At 36.3% G+C, this 24,007-nt stretch overlaps 1 long non-coding RNA gene across 3 annotated transcripts; it reads left to right on the top strand.

The window, feature by feature from the left end:
* The first annotated feature begins 14,964 nt into the window (after nucleotides 1–14,964).
* On the top strand, nucleotides 14,965–16,018 carry LOC125782656 (uncharacterized). Of its 3 annotated transcripts, none has more exons than XR_007425378.1 (5): nucleotides 14,965–15,045; nucleotides 15,098–15,165; nucleotides 15,250–15,317; nucleotides 15,762–15,897; nucleotides 15,950–16,018. It is a non-coding gene; the product is annotated as an uncharacterized LOC125782656 (long non-coding RNA). The 3 variants fall into 3 exon arrangements; XR_007425376.1 differs by having other exon boundaries at nucleotides 15,098–15,217; XR_007425377.1 differs by lacking the exon at nucleotides 15,950–16,018 and having other exon boundaries at nucleotides 15,005–15,217; nucleotides 15,694–15,779.
* Nucleotides 16,019–24,007: the final 7,989 nt, after the last annotated feature.

Below are 24,007 nucleotides of genomic sequence, written 5' to 3'. Positions count from 1 at the left end.
GGGTCTGAATGTTTTGTTCTTAGATAGGAGATCCTGACATCTGAGCATCTGTGAAAGGATCATCTTCAAATATTCTTTATCTAGGATTCCGTTCATCCATCTGCATTTTTGTCTGTATTTGTGTTCTTGTGGACTTAGGAAACGTCATGAACACCCAAATACTGTTCCATTCAAAAGTCTGCAAATAGCCAAGAATCCCTGATGTATCAGGGAGCTGACTTAATACCGCAATGCATTTCGCACCTGTATTAAATTTTAAGATATTTCTAAGAGAATGTAGTTGTTTAGACTTCAAACATTTCATTTGTTTTATAGATATATCATTATATAGATAATTACTGCACAATTACCTGCATAATATTAATGCTTTTTACCTGTTACATCTGCACATCATACATTTCCTCCTAGTTGCTTTTTTCATTTTATTTTTTGGTTTTGTTTATTATATATCTTTATACTGTATCTCTCATCCTATTTATGATAATTTTGATAATTATGATAATCTACCTACCTACCTACCTACCTACCTACCTACCCACAGACCCACCCGCCCACCTACCTATAAATATGCAGTTTATTTATTAGGGAAGCATCTATGTGAAAATTTGCTCCTTAATTTTCAGAGATGTGTAGCTGCATTAGTAGGACAGCCAGCTAGCATGCCTTACTAGCTAATCCACCAAAGAATAAGTTCGCAGATGTCCTAATTGCATAATAACTTGGGAGTTACTTGCGAATCGAACATACCAAATCCAAAGTTACATACTTTGCTGTTAGAGGAATTTAGAGGCTAAATGTGGAGTGTCAGGTTCTATTAAGAATCTGATTTTTATCATATCTTCAGTGTATCCAGATTTATTTTTTATAATCCGGACCACGAGAAATATGTTTTCCAAACTATATTAAACTAGAATTTGTGAAAATGCGTTTTTTTACTTTTGTTACTTTTGCTTACAACAAACAAAGACCATCAAACCACCTGGTAGATATGTTACTGACGCCTACATCATCACCACAGCAACCAATGCAGATAAGTTTGTGATGTCTATACAGTATATGTAAATCTGAACTGATCCCTTGTAAATTACAGTGCTGACAATTATTTCAACAGATCTGATTTGAGAAATAAATACACTTTTCCTTCCTTAGATTGGGGTTGGAGTTTGGTCCAAACTAAGTTTGCATTTATGTACAATATAATGTGTTTAAAACTTCTTTAGATTGATGTCTATGTAGAACCATTTTTGGTTCATTAAAAAAAGGAAGGATAGTTCCACAAAAAGAACAATCATATTGACCTTTTTGACTGTTTGATATTGTAAGGATCCAGTTACAACTGCAGTTACAAATGTGTGTCATACATATTGCCATGCAATACAGAGGTTTAATCAACCTCTGGTTTGATAATTGATGCAATGTATAGAGTAATCATACTCGGAAACAACATCTGGAGCAGTTTGTTTGAGCGGAGAATAAGATTACTAATTACTATATTATATATAACAATAACTAATTATATTATATGTATTTAACGTCTTGCTCCACCCCAGACAGGTCTGACCAATAATAAAATAATAAAAGAATGTTCTTGAGTGCTCCAGGTTTGTTGTGCCACATTTTGATGTGTAACAAACCAATTTAAAGTAGTTTGCTCCATGTTAATTGATCTGGACCAGAGCAAACCACCTATAGGTGTACAGAAAACATCCTTAAAACACATAGCTTGTATTTCTCTTGGTAATATCAAAATATATAAATATACAAAATATTTATATATAAAAAAATATTGTATTATAATTTTTATAATAATGATAAATGCATTCTGGACAGACACCGTATAATAATACTAACATCTTTTATTCAGATGGAAACCAAAATACAACCAATCTCCTGCTGTATAGTATAGCCCTTCTCTCTCCATCTGTAGACCCCAGCATTTTTCACTAGACCCTAACATTGTTTACTAGGCTTGTCTTTCAGTCTCTCTAAGAGGCATACAGAGTGTGTATGCGTATAATTAATTAGCTGATGTTGTGCTTCTATAGCCTCTCTTTTCTATTCTTCATGTTTTTCAACTAACCATAGACTAGAATGACTGTAGAAAGGAAATGATTAAAGAAAGGCGACACAGTAATGACAAACAACAAAACCCTGGAACATGAAAGAGAATGAAAGAGTGGCGTAATATTCGCATAATATTAGTACTTCTTTAAATTAGCACAATATTCAAAAATGCCAGTTCTCAGCCCAAGGCTGATCTATAATGAAGCATTGTTGGAAATATGATATGTGAGTGTGGGAAGAAGAGTATGAAGCATAATGTAGCGGTACGATTCCAATTAAAGCTTTGTTTCCTGGAACTGTAGGGTACGTCCAAGATAATAACCATCTCAGGAGCTCCCGGAGGAGCTCTATTTTTATAGGATGTGAGCTTATGGAAAGAAAAAGGCCTGCATTATTAAGTTATTATCACTGTACACAAGTCAAGGGTGTGAAGTTGAGAATGTAAGCAATATAAAAGGTCAAATAAATGAGACACTAGGAAGGAGGTCTATGGAGATTAGTGTATGCAATTGCTGTGCCTGCTGAACTGCCCTGCCACAGGCCCGACACCCGCAGCAGTGGTATGTTTTATGTATGTTTGTTCTGGTGTTTTTGATAAACCACTTATTATATATTTTATGTAATGAATGATCACTTGACACTTTATTCCTCAAAAATATAACTATTTTGACATGAAATACACAGAAATCTGTACAAATATTTATAATCTAAGAAATAATTTCATATATATATTTTTTTCGTACAGATTTCTGTGTATTTTGTGTCAAAATGTTAATATTTGTGAGGAATACACAGTCCAGTGACCTCATGAAGACATTGTGGAGGTGTATATTATCAGAGGTGGAAAGTAACTAATTACATTTACTCACATAACTGTAATTGAGTAGATTTTGTGAGTAATTTGTAATTTTTAAAGTAGTTTTTAAAAAGGTAATATTACTGTTACTCAAGTTCATTTTGGCACAAGTAATTTACTTCACTACTTTGGAAAGCTCCCCATTACTGAGTAAAAAATAAAATGCTGGGAAAAAAACTAATTGTTTAAATAAAATGAAGAAAAATTTGATTTTTGTTCTCCATGGCAGCGCAGCTAAACTTTTCCTAGCAGTGTTTATTACGGTTAGCGGGAGAGACCCTGTGTGAATCAGCTGTGTAGCCTGGGGTCTGTGTGACGGCTCTGTCGAGTTATGCTACCAATCGATATGTGCTTCTTTACGGCACTGTGCATGTGCCGACCAACATTTTTATTTTGTATGTTTTCATGTTTTTAATGATAATTTCTTAAGTTTTTATTGAGAACATTAAACAGTCTGCTTGAATGTAAAATAAAAAACATGCAAATAGCAGTTAAAGCTTAGCAATGGCAAGTTAAAAAAATAATAATAAACTGTAAAACTATAAAAATACGGTTTATAGTTACCTATATGACCATAACTTTTTAACAGTAAAGAAAAAAATGGATCAAAGAAACCTATGCCACTTGTTCTTGAAAATGTTTTATGGGGTGGTCTGAGCAAATACTGCCTGAAAGCTCCAAATTATTTAATTTAATAATTATTTAATTTATGATTTGTTCTTTTTTACATCAAATAAATAAAAGTAACTATGTAACTTTTACTCAAAGTAAATTTTAAATTGAGTACTTTTTTACTTTTAGTCGAGTAGATTTTTAGATGGGTACTTTTACTTTTACTTGAGTAGAATTTTAGCAAACTAAAGGAACTTTTACTTAATTAAAATTTTTCAGTACTTTTTCCACCTCTGTATATTATTAAAAAAATGTTTATTAATTAATTTGTTATTTATTAATTGTTAATCCATTAGTTTGATTTGTTCTTTAAATGGCCCTATATAATATTTATATTGGCTTATACTACTGTATATTAAATAAATGATCGTTCTTTCAACACAAAACTCAACAACCTAAACTATAATAGTTTAAAATAAGTTCTGGCAAAATCAAAACAGATATCAGACAGCCCAACGCACGCCACCGAAAACACTCGCTTGAAAGTTGCGGGGTTTTAGAGCAGCGACGGTGTGTGGGGAGGAAGGGAGGGGTCTATATGTGGAGACGTGTGGATTGGGCATATTGGGAAATATGAAATAAATAATAAATCCACATTTAGTTGCCAAATAAAGGACGATTCCGTATTTTACGAGACAGGTGGCAACCCTAGATGTGGGGGTCTTGATGGCCGACAGCCCATGGTCCTGTTTCAACTTACACCATCAGTCCAGTTTTAGTGCCATATGGCCCTGGTTCTGTCTTCCACTGGCCCTGATCTCTTCCTCTCTGAGCTATAACTGGAGTGGGGGGTGTAGAGGGGTATCATGGGGGCTGGAGGGTGCTGGAGTCACACTCCGCAGGTCATTCGAGGGCCGGGTCCACATCGCCCAGAACAAAAGGCCGGGCTGGCCAGACACACATGCAGGCGCTGGCTGAGACACACACACGCTGAGCGAACACAAAAGCCTCGCAGTAATTAGTTATTGCCTGGCACGAGAGCAATAACTTCTCCCTGACGGAACAGAAGTGGAGGCGTTGCTCCCCAGTGTAAAACAGTGATGTTGGGGTGAATTTCAGAAAAGAGGAGAGGAGGGGTTGTGAATTAAAGGGAGCAGGCACACACCTGCTTTGCAGGAACAACAAAGCCACACCATTTGACCTCTATTAGTCTCAGTCATGGCCTCGGCACACTGTGTGTGCATGAATGTGGTCTTACTATAAAAACCCCTCCACAACCCAGTGTAGCACTGAATTCAGTGAGCTGAGAGTCACTGAAACTTGCTTTAAGATGCTTTTATCTTCAGGACAAGCAACCCCTGAGAAAATATTCAAAAAAAGGATTTAGCAGTGCACTCCAGAACCAAGCGACAAACAGCTTTTACACCAACATAGCAGTGCCATCTAGTGGATTTAGCTGAAAAGAGGTTGCTAGATTCATAATTTTGCACATTAATACACCTTTCATGCCAGTTTCATGTTTCTCCTTCATTACACCCATTCAGTTTCTGAATCAGTTTCTCTGATTTTGTTATTTATAGGTTTATGTTTGAGTAAAATAAACATTTTAGTTTTATTATATAAACTACAGGCGACATTTCTCCCAAATTCCAAATAAAAATATTGTCATTTAGAACATTTATTTGCGAAAATGAGAAACAAATTAAAAAGGTGCAGATGTTTCATATCTTAAATAATGCAAATAAAGTTCATATTCATAAAGTTTTGAGAGTTCAGAAATCAATATTTGGTGAAATAACCCTGGTTTTTAATCACAGTTTTTAAAAATTAAAAGAAATTGTGCTCAGCAATCAGTAATAAAATGCTAGGTTTTCACCTGTATAAGGATTTGTTCATTAATCACAGGAATACAGGCTTATGGCCTTTGCACACAACTATTCTTAAACATTTTTAAATATTGATACTCTGTGATTATATGACTGAAGGCATGCAGATATGGTAAAGAAATAAATAAATAATGCGATTTGACTAGAGGTGATTTGCATGCTGTAGAAACTTCAGCAGAAGAAACAAAATGACATAAACCGGAATCTAAATGACAGAAGTTACAGAAGTTTTGTGCAGTTTTACTCAATGAGTGCTGTCCAGCGCACTTCAGAAAGTTACACAGTGCAGGATGCTGAGGTATTATTGCCAGTAGAATGTGTCTCAAGAGACAGCTGGTAGCAGCAGCAGCAATACAGTCTGAAGTGCACAGAAGCATCTTAACTGTTCTATCCAAATGCTTCAAACCCAATGGAGGGTACTTCACCTTGCAGCAGGACAATGACGCACAACAAATTAATGCCAGAGTTTCTCTGGGCCAAGAAGTGGAATGCTCTTGACTGGGCGAGTCAATCATCTGATCTAAACCCAGTGAGCGTGCATTTCACAAGACAAGGCTGATAGGCAGAAAGCATCCAAAACCAGCAGGAACAAAAGGCTGCTCTGCAGGGCATGAAGAAAATCATCAGGGAAGTCTGTAGAACTTTGCACACATTTACTATCATTTTGAAGCATTTTTATTGGTCCAGCCATTATACAATTATAACACAATGTACATAACAACTGTAAGATTCACATTATGTCAAGTTGAATGATAAATAAAGTTTAACTTATATAGCGCCTTTCTAGAAACCCAAGGACGTTTTACAATTTACACATATTACACACAACCATTCATGCTCAGCACTCATATACACACTGGTGGGAAGCGGCAGCCAATAGCGCACAGCATACTCTCAACCGGAAACAACCGTCCACCTGGAGGACTGCATCAAGCACTATACAGCATTTACCCAGGACAGAGTGCCAATCCATATCTGGGCACAGTCATACATACAGTACATACATACACACACAAACTTACGAAACTTACTTATATTAGATCAGTTTTAGAGTATAAATTTTTCTGGGCAATTTTGAATATCAAATTTACCAGATTTCCATGTTTTTGGACTCTTGGAGGAAACTGGAGTCCCCAGAAGAAACAAACACAGATACGGGGAGAACAGAGAAACCCCCGGGAGGCGAAAGTGCTAACCACTAAGCCACTATAGCTCTGGAACAATTAAGAGACCACTTTAGTTTCTGAATCAGTTTCTCTGATTTTGCTATTTATAGGTTTATGTTTGAGTAAAATGAACATTGTTGTTTTATTCTAAAAACTATGGACAACATTTCTCCCAAATTCCAAATAAAAATACAAATATTGTCATTTAGAGCATTTAGTTACAGAAAATGAGAAATGGCTGAAATAACAAAAAAGATGCAGAGCTTTCAGACCTCAAATAATGCAAAGAAAACAAGTTCATAAAGTTTTAAGAGTTCAGAAATCAGTATTTCGTGGAATAACCCTGGTTTTTAATCACAGTTTTCATGCATTTTAGCATGTTCTCCTCCACCAGTCTTACACACTGCTTTTAGATAACTTTATGCTTTTACTCCTGGTGCAAAAATTCAAGCAGTTCAGTTTGGTTTGATGGATTGTGATCATCCATCTTCCTCTTGATTATATTCCAGAGGTTTACAATTTGGTAAAATCAAAGAAACTTTGATTTTTTAAGCGGTCTCTTATATTTTTCCAGAGCTGTATGTACTCAGTAGTTGTATATTAAAGCTTAACTTTAACTTTTATGCTCCTGACAAATAAATAACACACTCCAGATTGCTGCAAAACTCTCCATGCATTTATGTCTCAGGCACATACTGTAATAATCACAGGTTTGGACCTACAACAGGGTGTAATAGTGCTTCTCCTGCTTACTTATAAAAAGGCTCCCTGAGGCTAGATTTGGAGAGTGAACCACAGAAGGGTCTTTTTAAAAGAATTGCCTGCCATCTAGGCTGCCAGTTAGTCAGCCAGCCAACATTGCTTTAGTTTGCAGTGGTTTCGTGAACGAGAAACCTGAACTGCTATGGACTGCTATGACACGTGTGTTGTGTCTGTTGGATGTTGTGTCCAGATTTACTACCTATCAAGCATTTATAGGACAGGCTGGGATGGCAGCTTCAGCAAACTATGAGTGTGAATCTACAGGATCTACAGGCCAAGATACAACATCTGCAGGCAAACGTTCTGCTATATGCTTTACAGATCCTGTACATCTCTAAAGGTTGATTGATTAATTGATTTTGTCAGTTATAGTTTTTGTTTTTGTAGCAATATTTGATCATGAAGTCGCTTTGGACAAAAGCGTTTGCCAAATGTAATGTAATCTCTTAAAAATTAAATTATAAACCTTCAACATATGTAATCTGACAATTTTGAATTAGTGCAACTCTGCAGGGCATGAAGAAAATCAGCATGTAAGTCTGTAGAACTTTGATTTGCAGACATTTCCTACCAAAGACATTTTGGAGCATTTTGGAGCATTTGTATTGGTCCAGCCATCATGAAAATATAACAAAATGTACAAAACAACAGCAAACTATGAGTGTGAATCTACAGGATCTACAGGCCCAGATACAACATCTGCAGGGAAAAGTTCTGCTATATGCTACACAGATCCTGTACGTCTCTAATTGATTTTGTGAGTTATAGTTTTTTTGTAGCAATATTTGATCTCTCATCAATTAAATCATAAATATTTATGATAACATATGTAATCTGACTAATTTGTATAAGTGCAACTAGTTTTAGCTTCATAAAATATCCAATAAATACTTTCCCCATGACCTTTGACCAGTTTGTGCAACACTTTCTACATCTCACCAAAACTACAAAACCAGGCTAAAGTATAATATAACTCCAGAACCTGAATCTGCTCTGAAAACAAATGCAGCCCCACTCGCACTGATTTAGATTACACACATATTACACGCTGCTCCCATTTTTAGTGGGTACCCCTGTGTAACTGGACCTCTGACAGATTGGGGTCAGAGATGTATACGCTGCATATATGCAGACAGATGGCAGGCTGGTGTAGGTGAGGAGATAACCAGGTGAGACGAAGCCACGTCCGCATGCTTGTGCTCCTTACAAATGGTTTGTGGGTATTTCTCTGCACGTACAAACCCCCCGACTACTCCTCTGCTGCTGTCATGACAACGGCACGGCCTGTACTTAAGTTTCGATGGTGTCCATCTAATCAAAGCAGCCATTTAGTTGTAATAGCTCCTGGTTGTGAACATTTACACCAATCTGAGGCATGCCATTACGCTGGACAGCAGCAGGATTTAGTGCAAGCTATCTCCCTCATCACACACAGCAGACCACTCCAACCTGAGTGAAACAATTCCATCTCTGAACATCACAAAGAAACCTCCAGGATGATAAAATGAGTCTCCACCTGCTTAAATGAGTCTTTTTACTGGTGGAAAATGTTTTTTTTTGTGTGTGTGTTTTGTTAATAAATAGCTCAATGTCGCATTTAATTGGGTTCAGGAGTTAAATATAAAAAGTGGGATTTAAATAAATGAAGGTTTGGGCCTCAAAATATTAAACAAATACTGTATTGCTGCAAACCTTCGCAAGCATATTATGTGTTAGGCAGATATGTAAATGATTACAGGTGTTGGCTGTATTTCAGTCTGACTAATTGGATATTAGTCAGTGTAAATGTATTGAGTTTAGATTATGCCCAAAATATTCTATCCGACCCATGTGTTCTGCCTGAGCCTGACCTGCCCCGCCCCATACATTGTCATTATGAGCCCCAGCCTGATTTAAACCCAGCATTTTTTTGTATTTTTAGTAAGTAGAGTGTTAAAACTGAGCTTTTTAAAAAACATTTTCGGCCTGTTTTAATGAACAAAATCTAGTCAGAATGATGTTAATTAATGTTGCAACACTAAAGAAGCATAGACCTGTTATTTAAGTAAAAAATATTGTATAAGAACTGCTACACACAGCACTGCAAGTCAAATGCAGAACAAATAGAGGAGCTCACTTGTGAGCCCCAGAGCTGCATGATTATAACATTCTAACTAGTGTAACGTTTATTTATATTTATATTTATAAAAAAAACAGTGTGGTTTGTTACTTTGCTATATTGTGATTATCATGCCTTAGCTTCATATAAAATAAATATAGCAATAAAAACAGACGTCTATGTCACAGACTATTTTCTTGATCCCGGCCCGAACCGGCCCAAGTTCACTATAATGCATGTGGTTAAATTCTATTTGGGATACAATCCAGATAATAGTCTGAGGAAATGACCAAGTATAAACAGGGTCTGTGTTCCCTGGAGTGATGGAGCTCCATTCAACACCTTTGAGAAAAGTTAAGATATGTGGCACAACTGATCATCCCATATAAAAAATACTGTATCGTTGGAAACCATTGCATGCACATTATATGTGTTGGGCAGATGTAAATGATTACAGGTGTGATCTGATTAGACACTGGGTCTTGCTATAGGAGGGTGTAAAAGGACTATTTTCCGACTGCCCAAGTCTCTCAGAGGCTGTATTATGTTGTGTATCTCTTGGTGAAAGATCACAGACATGTTATAGACACGCCTCTATGATGCACTTCTGTCCAGTTAACAGACTTTGAATTATAGGACTGAGAGAAGAAGGATGGTGGTTTGGATAAAGTACCAGCCATCTAGTCGATTCATCTTTCAGTATTGAGTTATTGAGTTATTCTATAAACTACAGACAACATTTCCTCAAATAATGCAAAGAAAACAAGTTTTTTAAAGTTTTGAATGACTTCAGAAATCAATATTTGGTAGAATAACCCTGGTTTTTAATCACAGTTTTTATGCATCTTGGCATCATGTTCTCCTCCACCAGTCTTACACACTGCTTTTGGATAACTATATGCCAGTTCAGCTTGGTTTGATGGCCATCTTCCTCTTGATTATATTCCAGAGGTTTTCAATTTGGTAAAATCTAAGAAACTCATAATTTTTAAGTGGTCTCTTATTTTTTTCCAGAGCTCTATATGTAAATATATTCTATTTATGAGAAGATCTGACGGTATGCACGTACATTTCTCTTAGTATTCTTTGTAGCACCTAATTAGAAACGAAAGAAACTTACCACTGTATCCACTGCCATCCTCAAAATCCTGAAAAAACTCTGCAGTCCTGAGTAGAGGCAAGGAGCTATTGGAGCTGGCATCTGTATGGATGAGGTCAGTGCCTCCTGGGTCTGCATAGACATTCAGCTGAAGAAGTGCTTTAATAAGATGAAGCAACATCTCTTTCTTCTCTCCTACTCTCTCTGTGGAGATCCCCTCTGCCCTCTTCTCACAACTTCCTACCATACAGAAAGAGAAACTGTATCGGGAACAAGTCCAGTTCACAAGTGCTGCAGGCGAGGGAGGTTAGATGTGCTTGCTCTCCAGGGTTCTTTCAAATGATTGAGACACTTCAGTGTTTGTAGGGAGGGAACATTTGGATTGACCTTCCTGCATTTTAAACTCACCCTATTTTCTCTCTCTCTCTCTTTCTCTTTCTGTCTCTCTCTCTCCTTGATTTGTTACATAAGCAGTCCCTGGAGGTGGAGAAGAATCATCACCATTACATATGACTTACTACTATTCCCAGGGGACATTATCTGAACATCCTTCTTGACTCCTCAGCACAGCACGCATCCACACACCTTCCTACTTAACTAATTTACTGTACATTTTACCCAATCTCTTGTGACTTCAGAAGTTCAGCATCTCAGCAAACCAAGATATGCAAAGAGAATCAGAAGAATCAAAGCTCAGGCCTCTTAATGTAGCTCAGTGTAAGATCTGTAAAATCCCCTCTCATCCCACCATCTGGATGAGGAGGAACATCTGACCAGCTCGAACAAAACAGAGGGGAAAAGGGATCTCTGATGGCAACATGAATCTCTGCAACAAAAGCGGCCTTCGTGCTTCTTTTGTGTCAGTGATGAGGTGCCTTTTCGCAGCTGAGGTGCGGCTTTGTTCCCCACTACATCTTTTGTTGGTCTGCTTCAACCCCTGAGGTTTTAGAAGCAATAAACAAGAGCGGATTTATTGATTTCCCCTTCAAATTGAGTGGAACTGGAGGCCTGTCTCAAATAAAACAATTTGAATGCCCCTCTGAACAGCAGATCTTGCTCTGGACACTGGCTCTGCTCTGTGGTTTGTTTGGATTTGTTTGGTTGCGACTGAGGGGATGTTGGTGTATAGCATTCAGATGTCCAGTAAGACGTTAAAACAGTCCAGCAGTAGTGTAGACCAATGGTCTGCAATTAAGTCTGGCCTTGGGCCAGATATTTTCTAAGCCATTATGTGGCTGTTTTGGAGTGTAAGTGTAATGGGATGGAGTGCTACAGACTAGTAGCTCCCCAGCCCAGAGGGTTGTTGAACCCAATTGCAGAACAGTTGATCTCAAAGCAGGTAAACCCAAGAAAATGGGAAAAATAAATAAATAAACACACCGCTCCTCACGCAGGATCGAACCCGTGTCATCAGGGTTGTGTTCCAATACACTACCGCTGCCCTGGTTAGTGAATTGGGACATGGCTGGGAAAAAAACGCCTTAAAAGGAGATTGGAAGCCCAAGAACGGGTGGAAAAACAAGAACGAGCAGAAACTAAAGTCACTCCAAGCGAGACAGTGAGACAGGTGAATAAAAAAAAGGGAATGTAATCAAAAGCCCTGGTTTAGACATTGTGGTAAATAAACCACATGAATATTCGAAGACAACAATATACTTGAGCTGGATATAAATGAAGTGTGGCCTTTGCGTTTCTCCCATCCATGCAGTGAACACACACATTCACACTATTAAGCACATATAATACTTCTACTGGTTATTTTCTTACATGCTTAATTTTTCTCTCAATTGTCACAATATATATGCAAAAATGCATCATACATAACAGCTATGAGATTCTTTTCCATGTTCAAAGCTACTAAGAATGTTAAGAATGGGAACAAAATACAGTAGGAACCAAAAGTTCAGAAAAGAGAAGCTGGGGACGGAGGAGGCATGTGCTAGTCTTCACCTCCTTGTGTTGTGGCATCACTAGTGATGTAGTATATACAGCTAAGGACCATCTGAATGAATGGGACAATTGGCTTAGCTAAATTGGGAGAAAAGGGAAAACAATTAGAAATAAATAATAAAAAAGAAAGTATGGATCTGGTGATTAACTGTGATGAATATCAAAGATGGAGAAAAGACCAAGAACAATCAGGGCAGAGGACATCAAGCTGATCTGGTTAAATTGACCTTTTCTGATTAGGCAGAGTGCTGTGTTTGTTTAAATAAAAAGAAAGGAGATATACCAGTCTGTAGGAGAACATGTTACTGATGAAACTGGTTTAGTGTAATAAGAAATAGGATAAACAAATAAGCTACATTTAATATAAAGTATAAGGTCATTTGGTCCACATTGGAAAATCTGAGAGAAAGACTGGACCACTAAAGTAGAGCTTATGGAAATCTGTCAAGAGGTCAATTTGTTCTGTAATGTTATGGACATCAGTCAAAAGAGAATGTAGCTGCAGAAAAGCAATCTGAAGACATATAATTGGACACAGCCTCCCAATCTTCCAAGGTTTTTCTCCGTCTTCTTACTTCAAGTAAGTAATGATGGAACTACTGCGCACATTTCATCCTCTGACGACCGTATGATGTAATTGTGTGACATAAGATTTTTCACAATTTCAGAAAATCTACTACATTCACTTAATAGACTGAAAAAAGACTGTTTACCTTCCTGAATTTAGATAGAATGTGTTTTTCGATTATTACTGAAGTAAAAATCACCCTAATAATCATCCTAACTTTAGTACCGGTTTATATATATATATATATATACATATATATATATATATATATATATATATATATATATATATATATATATATATATGAGTCATTCTGATTCCAGACTAATTATTTAGTATATTTAGTGTCTATTTTACAAAATCAGGTCAGATTAGATTAGACGTAATTTCTATAGTCTGTGTCATATGTGTCAAACTTAAGGTCCGCCACGTTTGCTTGAAAGCTCTTAGTGTCTAAAAATGATAGTCCTTGATGTGGAAATGCTGCCGTATTTTTTGCAGACAAATGTTTATTGTAATCAAAGTATCTCATTAGTTTGATGCAAGGCTGTTGCAGTCAATTTTTTTGTGAAATGCTACATCCATCCTCACACTCTTCTATAGAGGGACCATTGAGAGCATCTTGAGCAGCTGCATCACTGCCTGGTTTGGGACCTGCACCGTCTCTGACCGCAAGACCCTCCAGCGTATTGTGAGGACAGCTGAGAGGATCATCGGCGTCTCTCTCCCCTCCATCACGGACATTTACACCACCCGCAGCATCCGCAAAGCAACCAGCATTGTGAATGACCCCACCCATCCCTCACACGAACTGTTCTCCCTCCTGCCTTTGGGAAGAACTGAGATGTGCCCCAATATAAGCTACAGCCACAGAGACAAGCTTTATACTCTTTAAAGTACAAACTGTACTTATTTTTATAAGTGTGTAGCAGCTACATTAATTTGTTGAGACACAATAATAACCCATCCTGTCAAGACACAATAATGAATGTGTAAATATGTTGTTAAATTATTTCATAAATATTTCTGAGTGAAAAATACCAAATCACTGCAACAGCCAATAGCATTTTATTTCCGAATTGAAAAGCATGCAGGTAATTTTTGACTTGCTTCTTCTTATAATGGAAGAGTGGGGAAACAATAAAAATAGATTTTCTTAAATCAGTAAACATTAAATTCTTTAATTTAAGTTTAATTACATTACATCAAAACATGTTTCTTGATGACAACTATTAAAAAGTATGAAACTGCAATAACCTTTTAAAAGGTTTTTTAAAGATGTTGCAAATATATGACCATGAACTTATCAATCTAGAAGTTAGGAGAAGGATATTGGGGACACAAAAGAATGAGAAGACAGTCAATGAAGTTAATTTATATTTTTTTCTTTTATTTAAGTTTTACAGAAATCCGGGTCCAAGCCTCTTTTGAGCAAACACAAGGTGACAGTGGCAAGGAAAAACTCCCTCAGACCAAAGAGGAAGAAACCTTGAGAGAAACCAGGCTTCAAAAGAGGAACCCATCCTCCTCTGGTCGACACCGGACAGAAAAAAGGGTGAAGAAAAGATGCAGATCTTGATGGAGTCGATACGGAGAGCAGCACCATCATCACCAGCAGCAGCAGGACCTCACTCCACCATCAACTCGGACAGGAACGCAGCTCAACTCAGCAGAAAAATACAGACAGACAGTTAGAATTTTGGAATCAGGTAGAAAGAAAAATAGCATTTCAAACTACAGACCATTAAAATACAAATCAAATGTCAGGCAGATGGAAAGATAGACAGTTGGAATTATAGATAGGCAGAAAGACAGGAAAGATAGGCAGGCAGTTGGAATTATAGACAGGCAGAAAGATAGACAGATTGAAAGATAGGCAGGCAGATGGAAAGATAGACAGTTGGAATTATAGACAGGCAGAAAGACAGACAGATTGAAAGATAGGCAGGCAGATGGAACGATAGACAGTTGGAATTACAGACAGGTGGAAAGATAGGCAGGCAGATGGAAAGATAGACAGCTGGAATTATAGACAGGCAGAAAGACAGACAGATGGACAGATAGGCAGGCAGATGGAAAGATAGACAGTTGGAATTACAGACAGGTGGAAAGATAGGCAGGCAGATGGAAAGATAGACAGTTGGAATTACAGACAGGTGGAAAGATAGACAGTTGGAATTATAGACAGGCAGAAAGACAGACAGATTGAAAGATAGGCAGGCAGATGGAACGATAGACAGTTGGAATTACAGACAGGTGGAAAGATAGGCAGGCAGATGGAAAGATAGACCGTTGGAATTACAGACAGGTGGAAAGATAGACAGTTGGAATTATAGACAGGCAGAAAGACAGACAGATTGAAAGATAGGCATGTAGATGGAACGATAGACAGTTGGAATTACAGACAGGTGGAAAGATAGACAGGCAGATGGAAAGATAGACAGCTGGAATTATAAACAGGCAGAAAGACAGACAGATTGAAAGATAGGCAGGCAGATGGAAAGATAGACAGTTGGAATTACAGACAGTTTGAAAGATAGGCAGGCAGATGGAAAGATAGACAGTTGGAATTATAGACAGGCAGAAAGATAGGCAGGCAGATGGAAAGATAGACAGTTGGAATTATAGACAGGCAGAAAGACAGACAGATGGAAAAATAGGCAGGCAGATGGAAAGATAGACAGTTGGAATTATAGACAGGCAGAAAGACAGACAGATTGAAAGATAGGCAGGCAGATGGAAAGATAGACAGTTGGAATTATAGACAGGCAGAAAGACAGACAGATTGAAAGATAGGCAGGCAGATGGAAAGATAGACAGTTGGAATTACAGACAGGTGGAAAGATAGACAGGCAGATGGAAAGATAGACAGCTGGAATTATAGACAGGCAGAAAGACAGACAGATTGAAAGATAGGCAGGCAGATGGAACGATAGACAGTTGGAATTACAGAAAGGTGAAAAGACAGACAGATGGAAAGAGAGGCAGACAGACAGATATCATTTAAGTGTAACAGAAAGAATAGTACATTTTCATTGTTTTCTGCCCTTTTTACATATTAATCATGTTCTGCTGTGTTCTGACGCTAGAGGGCGCTGTTGTGCGGCTCCAGAATAAACATATTAATATGATATATACTGTAATCAGTGTTTTATAAAATATTTTATTATATTTAAAAAGTAAACTGCTCGAAATTCTTCAGCACAGCACATTAAACATGTTTACACCTCTTTATAGACCTTATACACATTTAAACTCCAGTTTTATACTTATAGTGGACTTTAACACTGCCTTGTTTACATTTAAACACAAACAGCAGATGAGCTAATCAGCAATCAATTATTTGTTATTTCTACTTTTACAATGATCTTGTATAATAAAGAGAATTAATAATAATATTAACGCAGGTTAACAGTAAAAGTATCAGTATAACAATTTGTCGGAGCTTTTTATCGTTTCTAGTCGTGTTTGTTTAGTAAAATTGGAGTTTCTAGAGAGTTTACGCACCTGAACACTCTCTGTTTGTCTCCAACACACCTGGAAAACGACCACACCTGACCACAGCTGGAGCCATGCGCCCGGTGGGCGGTCAGATAAACCGAAAACGCCCCCTTTTTACGAGGAGAAATCAGCTGCTGGTCGCGGTGAGGAGCTCGGTTACCATGTGAACGCGGTGTACACGTGTACACGTCATCAGGATTCAGACGTGTCTGCATCACACGCGAGCTACTGGCCCCTGAAGGGGGCGTGGCCAATATCAGCAGTAGCTCAATGGTTTATATATATTAAATATTTATATATACATGTATATATGTATAATAAAACTGCTCTCTTATTTTTTCCGTATATATATATTAAAAAAAGACCACTTCAGTTTCTAAATCAGTTTCTCTGATTTTGCTATTTTTATATAAGTTTGAATAAAATAAAATATGTCCTATGTACAGGACATACAGAGAATTGAAATTACATTACTCCCTTCCCAAAAATTACAGCAAGTACAGAAAATAAGATTATAAATATAAAAGAATGGGAGACACGATATTTACAATACAACAAGGACACAGATAGACATACGTGAGACATTGTTGTTTTATTCTATAAACATTTTTCCCAAATTCCAAATAAAAATATTGTCATTTAGAGCATTTATTTGCAGAAAATGAGAAATGACTGAAATAACAAAATAATGCAAAAAAAAAAAAAAGTTCAGATATTTGGTGTAATTATTATTATTATTATTATTATTATTATTATTATTATTATTATTATTATTATTATTATTAATAATAATAATAATAATAATAATAATAATAATAATAATAATAATAATAATAATAATAATTATTATTATAATAATGATAATAATAATAATAAAATTATACTAAAATTACATTTTATATACACATTTCTTTCTTTCATTTCTTTTGGACTGAAATTCTGTGGATGATTTTATTAACTGAGTTGTATGAATTAAAGAGAAGTCCTGAAGTGCAGCCAGCAGGTGTCAGTAAAGACTCACCATTCGGAGAACAATACAGCGATATGTGTTTTTTGTATATTTTTCTTAACTAATATCAGTATTTTTGTTATAGTAAAGCAGTTAGATTATAAAATATCTAAACAGTGTAAACAGTGCAGTTTTAGCAGATTATTAACGTTTGAGATGTAAACCAATGAGTGCTTTTACACAGTCATTAATGTAAAAAGTAATTTGTAGAGTTTCAGTGTGAAATCAGGTAGTGTAAAGACTATAGAGCTTGGATGTCAGCATTTCCTAGCTCCACCCTTAAAAAGTTGTAAATTAAATAAAATAATAGTCAACTTGAACTATATGCGAAATAATTAAAATATACTTTTTCTCCTCATATTTACGTTTTTAGGAAACACTTTGAAAAAGTATACTTTATTTCTCTGTGCATATTGTGTACTGGTGATATACTTAATAAAATATATACTTAGTATTACTTAAAAAATGTGCTTTTGTATGATAAAACTATTCCTTATATAAATGTGACCCAGGAGCCTCCACAGGAAATATCCACAGTAAAACTGTACTTTAATGGGATTTACTACCAAAACATGTGTTTTATGTGGTAAAACATTACTTTAAAAGTTTACTTTTATTGGTTTAGTGTGGGTACAATAACTTTATCAGCTAAAATATAAAAAATGTGACTTTTATGTTAAGCTCTGTTTTACTAGCATTTATTCTAAACTGAAAAAGTTGGAATTCAGTTATTTTATACATCCTTTTGCCAGCAATAAGAACAGACCATGGACCTCATCCTGGAAAACTGTCTAACACTGTAAATGCAATCAGAGTAGACTGGAGGAGGAGGCAGGATAGGGGGGTTTGGGTGTTTAACAGGGTTTAAATGGTGGGTGGATGAATAAAAGGAGCATTAAGCAAACTACTGTGCCCACTCAAAGAAAAAAATGTGTGTTCTTATCTCTTTCTGATGAGAAATAAAGCAGATGTGAATATTATTTCACTTTGATTTACAAAATATTTATTGTAAAACCCATTTAGGAGGAAAAAGGGAGAACAACAACAACAGATCAATATCAGTGCTTGAGTGTTGGGGGGATTTTGGACACAAATGAGAAAAGCATGAGCTCTTTTTCAGCACTGATAGACTTCTGGGATTTATATATGATTATATATTAATTCATGTATTTACACATTGATTTATATATATATATATATATATGAATATATGATTCAGTTGAGACTAAGCCAAGATCAGTCTGACGAAAAATATAAAGCCACATGTGAGGCATTAATTTGATCAAAGTTTCATAGTTACATGGGTTTGTTATTTAGGAGCTGCATTTCAGAAACAGTACAAAACTGCTTATATCTCATATTGGTCTTAAACAGAACTTAACTGTGTCTAGGATAAATGATCCGACTAAAAAAATATATTAACTTACACCGTTGACAACAGAACATGCACATGCTCAGAAAAAAGTGAAAATGACATATATATCCAGTGCCTTGCAAGTGTTCGGCCCCCTTGGACTTTTCAAACTTTTGCCACGTTTCAGGCTTCAAACATAAAGATATAAGATTGTAATTTTTTGTGAAGAGTAAACAACAAGTGGGACACAATCGTGAAGTGGAATTAAATTTATTGGATATTTTAAAAGTTTTTTAGAAATAAAAAACTAAAAAGTGGGGCGTGCAATATTATTCACCCCTTCTTGCGTTAATACTTTGTAGCGCCACCTTTTGCTGCGATTACAGCTGCAAGTCGTTTGGGGTATGTTTCTATCAGTTTTGCACATCAAGAGTCTGAAATTGAAATGAAAAATTTCTGAAATGTGGCAAAAGGTTAAAAAGTTCAAGGGGGGCGAACACTTTTGCAAGGCACTGTATATATATATATATTGTGTATGTCAGGTCCCTGCCCTGTGTCCCACCTGTGGTCATGTTTTTCTGTGTGTTTACCTGTTCCTCGTGCCTGTGCACTCCCTCTGTGTTCATATTTTAGCTCCGCCCCCTACTCCCAGGTGTTTCCTGTTTCCCGTTCGTGTACACCACTATTTATAGGCCGTGTTTCCTTCATCGTTTGTCGGTTCTTGTACGTTTTACGTCTATCAGTGGTCCTCTTTTTATGCTCAGTTCTGGTTTCTTTGTTAAGTTTATGTTTATTTTGTGTTTGTTTTCTTTATTAAATTTCATATTGTTCGCATTTGTGTCCGCCTCCGCGTCCTCCCTGCTCCGCACTGTGACAGTGTGTAATAACCCATGTTCATCTCTGCCATGAACTGATTTTTACAGTGCTGTAGACCTAAACTGTATTAATACTATCATAACATAATATCTCCAAAATCACAGAGCACATTTAAAACTATTTATTGTAATAATTTGTTAAAAATTACATATAAAAAAATTCTCTATAATAGGGAAATTAAGGCTACACCACTCAGATTCTAACAGAAAAGCTACTGAATTCCCAAAGCATGTACTGTTTTTTTTTTTTTGATTGAATTTTACACAATAAGTTATTTTCAAAAGCAACACTATGTCAGTTAAAATAACAGCCATCTACAAAAACACCCATCTGTGCAGTTTCTGAACTCTAAAGGGTTCATAGTTGTTTCTGCGCCAGAAAAACTGCTGTGTTGGAAAATGCCATCCCTGCAGTTTGGGGAAAGTCTTCTTCCCTTGATCAGGCACCAAAGATGAATTATTCAGACTGGCTATGGGCACCACTTTTCCTTATCATCACTGAGGGAGAGGACTGTCTGTGTGATAGCGAAAGTTTAACTTTAACTGAATCATATCAGAAAAACTTCTATTAGTTAAAACTGCACTGGTTCAAATGACCACAGAGTGGCTGCACCACAAAAAATGATATTGCCAGAAGTCATGGGACAGCAGTACTTAAATTGATCATGAATTTGTTATCTCAAAGGACAGCTTGGAAAAGCCCACACTTGCATAAGTTGTGAGGTGTTATCTAGTGACTGGCCAGTGTGCTCATAGCAAGGCAATGTGAATAATCAAAGTTTGAGGTAGGTCTGTTAGTGGCTACCAGATGAATGGGGCATTCCAATTATCACATTACCACCCAGAGTGGACAGTGGGTAGTAATTATTTTGACCGACATCATCTGGATAGAATTGTCTATACTAGTTCCTGTCCCATTATATTTGGCATGCCAGTTTAAAAAAATAGCAATTTATTACCATTATATTATTTATTACCATTATATTATTTATTACCATTATATTATTTATTACCATTATATTATTTCCACAATAAAACTTTACTTCAATGGAATTCGCTACCAAAACATTAATTTTGTGTTACTCATTTCCTGTGTTAAAACTTTACTTTAAAAGTTTACTTTTATTGGTTTAGTGTGGGTAAAATAACTTTATCAGCTAAAATATAAAAACTGTGACCTTTATGATAAGCTCTGTTTTACTAGTATTTATTCTAAACTGAAAAAGTTGGAATTCAGTGATTTTATACATCCTTTTGCCAGCAATAACAACAGACAACAGTTTCTTAGGGGGACATCTGTGAAAAATATTTCACACTACTACTCAGTGATAATACTTTTGCATCTGGACTGCAATTAAAAACAGGAGGACCAGTGAGTTTTTTGGCTTTCTCGGTCACATGACATCGCGGCCCCAGTAGCTCCTCCATTTCCACTCGCTGTTGTGTTTACGCGAATCTCCGTGTAAACGTGCACTCAAAGTGTAGTTACGGTGCGCGGCAGTGGACAAATCACAATTTTATTAAAAGCGAGGAGACGAAAACTCAGAGATGTGCGTCCGGACGGGACTAAAATTACCGGAGGAGCACGGAGTTTAAAGAAAAACAGTAGATAATTTAGCCTGTAATTTTCTCAGAGGACGTCTGTGAAAAACACGTACATGGTTGTTCTGGACTGCAATAAAATCACAGAGGAACCCATAAAAGAGAAAATTACACTGTTTTTGAACAACCGAACAACTAAATTCACATTCAATTGTCAAGAACTTAACTGGTGAACCAGCTGCCAGCATAGGGTAGAAGTATGTTGCCAAGCCACCTTGACCATCAAAAATGGTATTCGGCTGAAGAAGTGAAATTACCAAATAACTTAAACCATCTTGGTCCAAATGTTTCACTTTTCAGTTTGGTTTCTGTTTCGACCAAAGATATTTATTAATAAATTCCTACTATTTAAAAACATATGAGATGGTTGATAAGGTATGAGATACGTTTGAGATGTTGAGATGGTTTCTGTGACATGTGCCTGTGATTCTCTAAATATTCCCTGCCTTGAGATTGGCCTCACTGGTCAGCAACCATCTCAGCGTCAGCTCTAAAATTAGAGCAATTTTAACTTTAATTGCAAAAATGAACAGACGCCCCAAAACCGTGGCCCATGAAAAATTCAGACATCTTCAAGTTAATTATTAAGTTCCATCTCAAGTCACTCCAGAGTCACCATGAGTGTGCGACGGTCTTGCATCTTATGAATATGTATTAGTGCTGAGTAGACTCTGTGTGGACACTGTGGGCAGTATTTATTCGTATTCCAGAACGAACATTTTATGGGAAAATTGTTAAGTTTCAAGAAAATGTTGCTTTAATTGAAATGTTAAAAGACTGGAGAGAGTTCTTCTTAAATACTTACAGTCACGTCTGTTGAGAGATTGAAACAGAGGAAACTGAAAGTCAAAATACCAGAGACATATTTTAAATCCCTGTAAAATCTGATGAAAATCTCATTAACAGTTTGAAGCGTTTGGCTGAATAATGCACAAAAACCAATATTTTCAGCTACTGTGCTTGCACAGATCTCCACATCAAAGGGATGATACTTTATCCAGAAACAGACTCCAGAATGACAATAAGTCATACCCTGTAATTTGATCAGTTAATTCAGTATCTGTATATGTTTGCTATTTAAAAAAAAATGTTTCCACATTATAAGCTAGGACCAGTGGATTTTTTTAGCCAAAGGTAGGTGGCTTATCCTGAAAGAAGTGCTAGAAAAATATAAACTCTAGAGATAGAGTTATTTATTTTACAGATCTTAATACCTGGCACCCCGTCATGTGGAACTAGGACTGGGTTATGGGCAATCGGTGGGATCAGAGTCTAAAACACAACCTTGTCTTTTTGTTTAAAAAACATATTGATGACACGTTCTGATCATTTTATGATTTAGTACAGAAAATATAATAGAACCATTTCACCGAATGGGTGTCAGGTTTTTAAGCCAAAGATGGTTACAAAACTCATGTGACATTTAAAAATCATGTTTAAAAGCAAGTCAACTAATGCCTTTGATTTTCTCTTAAGTAATATTTTATTGTAAACAAAAAATTAAATGGTGGACTGAATGTTCAAATAATTGATATTTATGACAAAAAACACACCTGTTAATAACACTCATTCCTGTTACTGGCATTCATTCCTGATACTTTTTATGTTTTAGGTAACAGGAAAGAAAGTAACAGGACTGAGTTTTTAGAATAGAATTAGAAAAAAAATGAAAAATAGCTAAATGGTGTGCTAGTAGCTGTGCTAGTAGCATGAGGTCACTGAGTACATTCTAGTGATTTTCCCTAAATTTGTATTTTAAAAAAATAAAATAAAATAAGTAGCTGTGAATTGTAGAATGTTCCAGATGTTCCAGATGTTTGAGATGTTTGAGATGTATCAGATGGGGTAATGTGTTATGGTAACAGGACTGAGTAAAAACCCAGGGACACAACTAAAAATGTGTATTTTGACTTAAATATTATGAATTTATTATGAAAAAAAATATTTTTAATTCATAGATGGGAAGTCAAACAACAATGCAAAAAATAAATTTCTGAAGGATTTTAATAATTATATTTCATGGTAAAATGTATAGTTGAAATAGTTTTTTGCAATTAGGTCAATGCACAAGACACTATGCTTAGTAATAAAATGTATTTTGTTTGCACATTTTTACATGTAATTTCCTGGGGACAGAAATGGCACCGCTTCAGTGTAATATATAATAAACTTATAAAAAAGTGTAATGACATCATCACTGTGCATCACTGTAGGTTAACATATGAGTACGGTATGAGATTATGTACAGTGTCGGCCTCTGAAGAGATACCCGTCACTTACCATGTTAGCTGCATGTTAGCGTGGACCAAGTGCTGAGCAGCTGTCAAGGTGAGGTCATGTAGCCGGTGAATGTGCTTCATGTAAGACCTTGCAGGACCTTTCATTACCTCTGACTCGCTGAACAGCACGTCTCAGAGAGCCACAGAGAGTCACATTAGCCTGTAACATTTATGAACCCACACAGGTACCCCTGTAAGTTACATTATACTTTAAATGCCCTGCCGTACAAGGTGCTGAACGCTGACTAATGTGTTTTTTCTGCAAATGGATCCAGGGACATTAAAATCCATTTTTCTTGTTCTTTGTGAAATGCAATAGGTCTCTT

The sequence above is a fragment of the Astyanax mexicanus genome, chromosome 18 (assembly GCF_023375975.1).
Source record: "Astyanax mexicanus isolate ESR-SI-001 chromosome 18, AstMex3_surface, whole genome shotgun sequence".
Lineage (NCBI taxonomy): Eukaryota > Metazoa > Chordata > Actinopteri > Characiformes > Acestrorhamphidae > Astyanax > Astyanax mexicanus.
The sequence above is the reverse complement of the archived record's forward strand: the minus strand, read 5'-3'. Positions and strand labels throughout refer to the sequence as shown.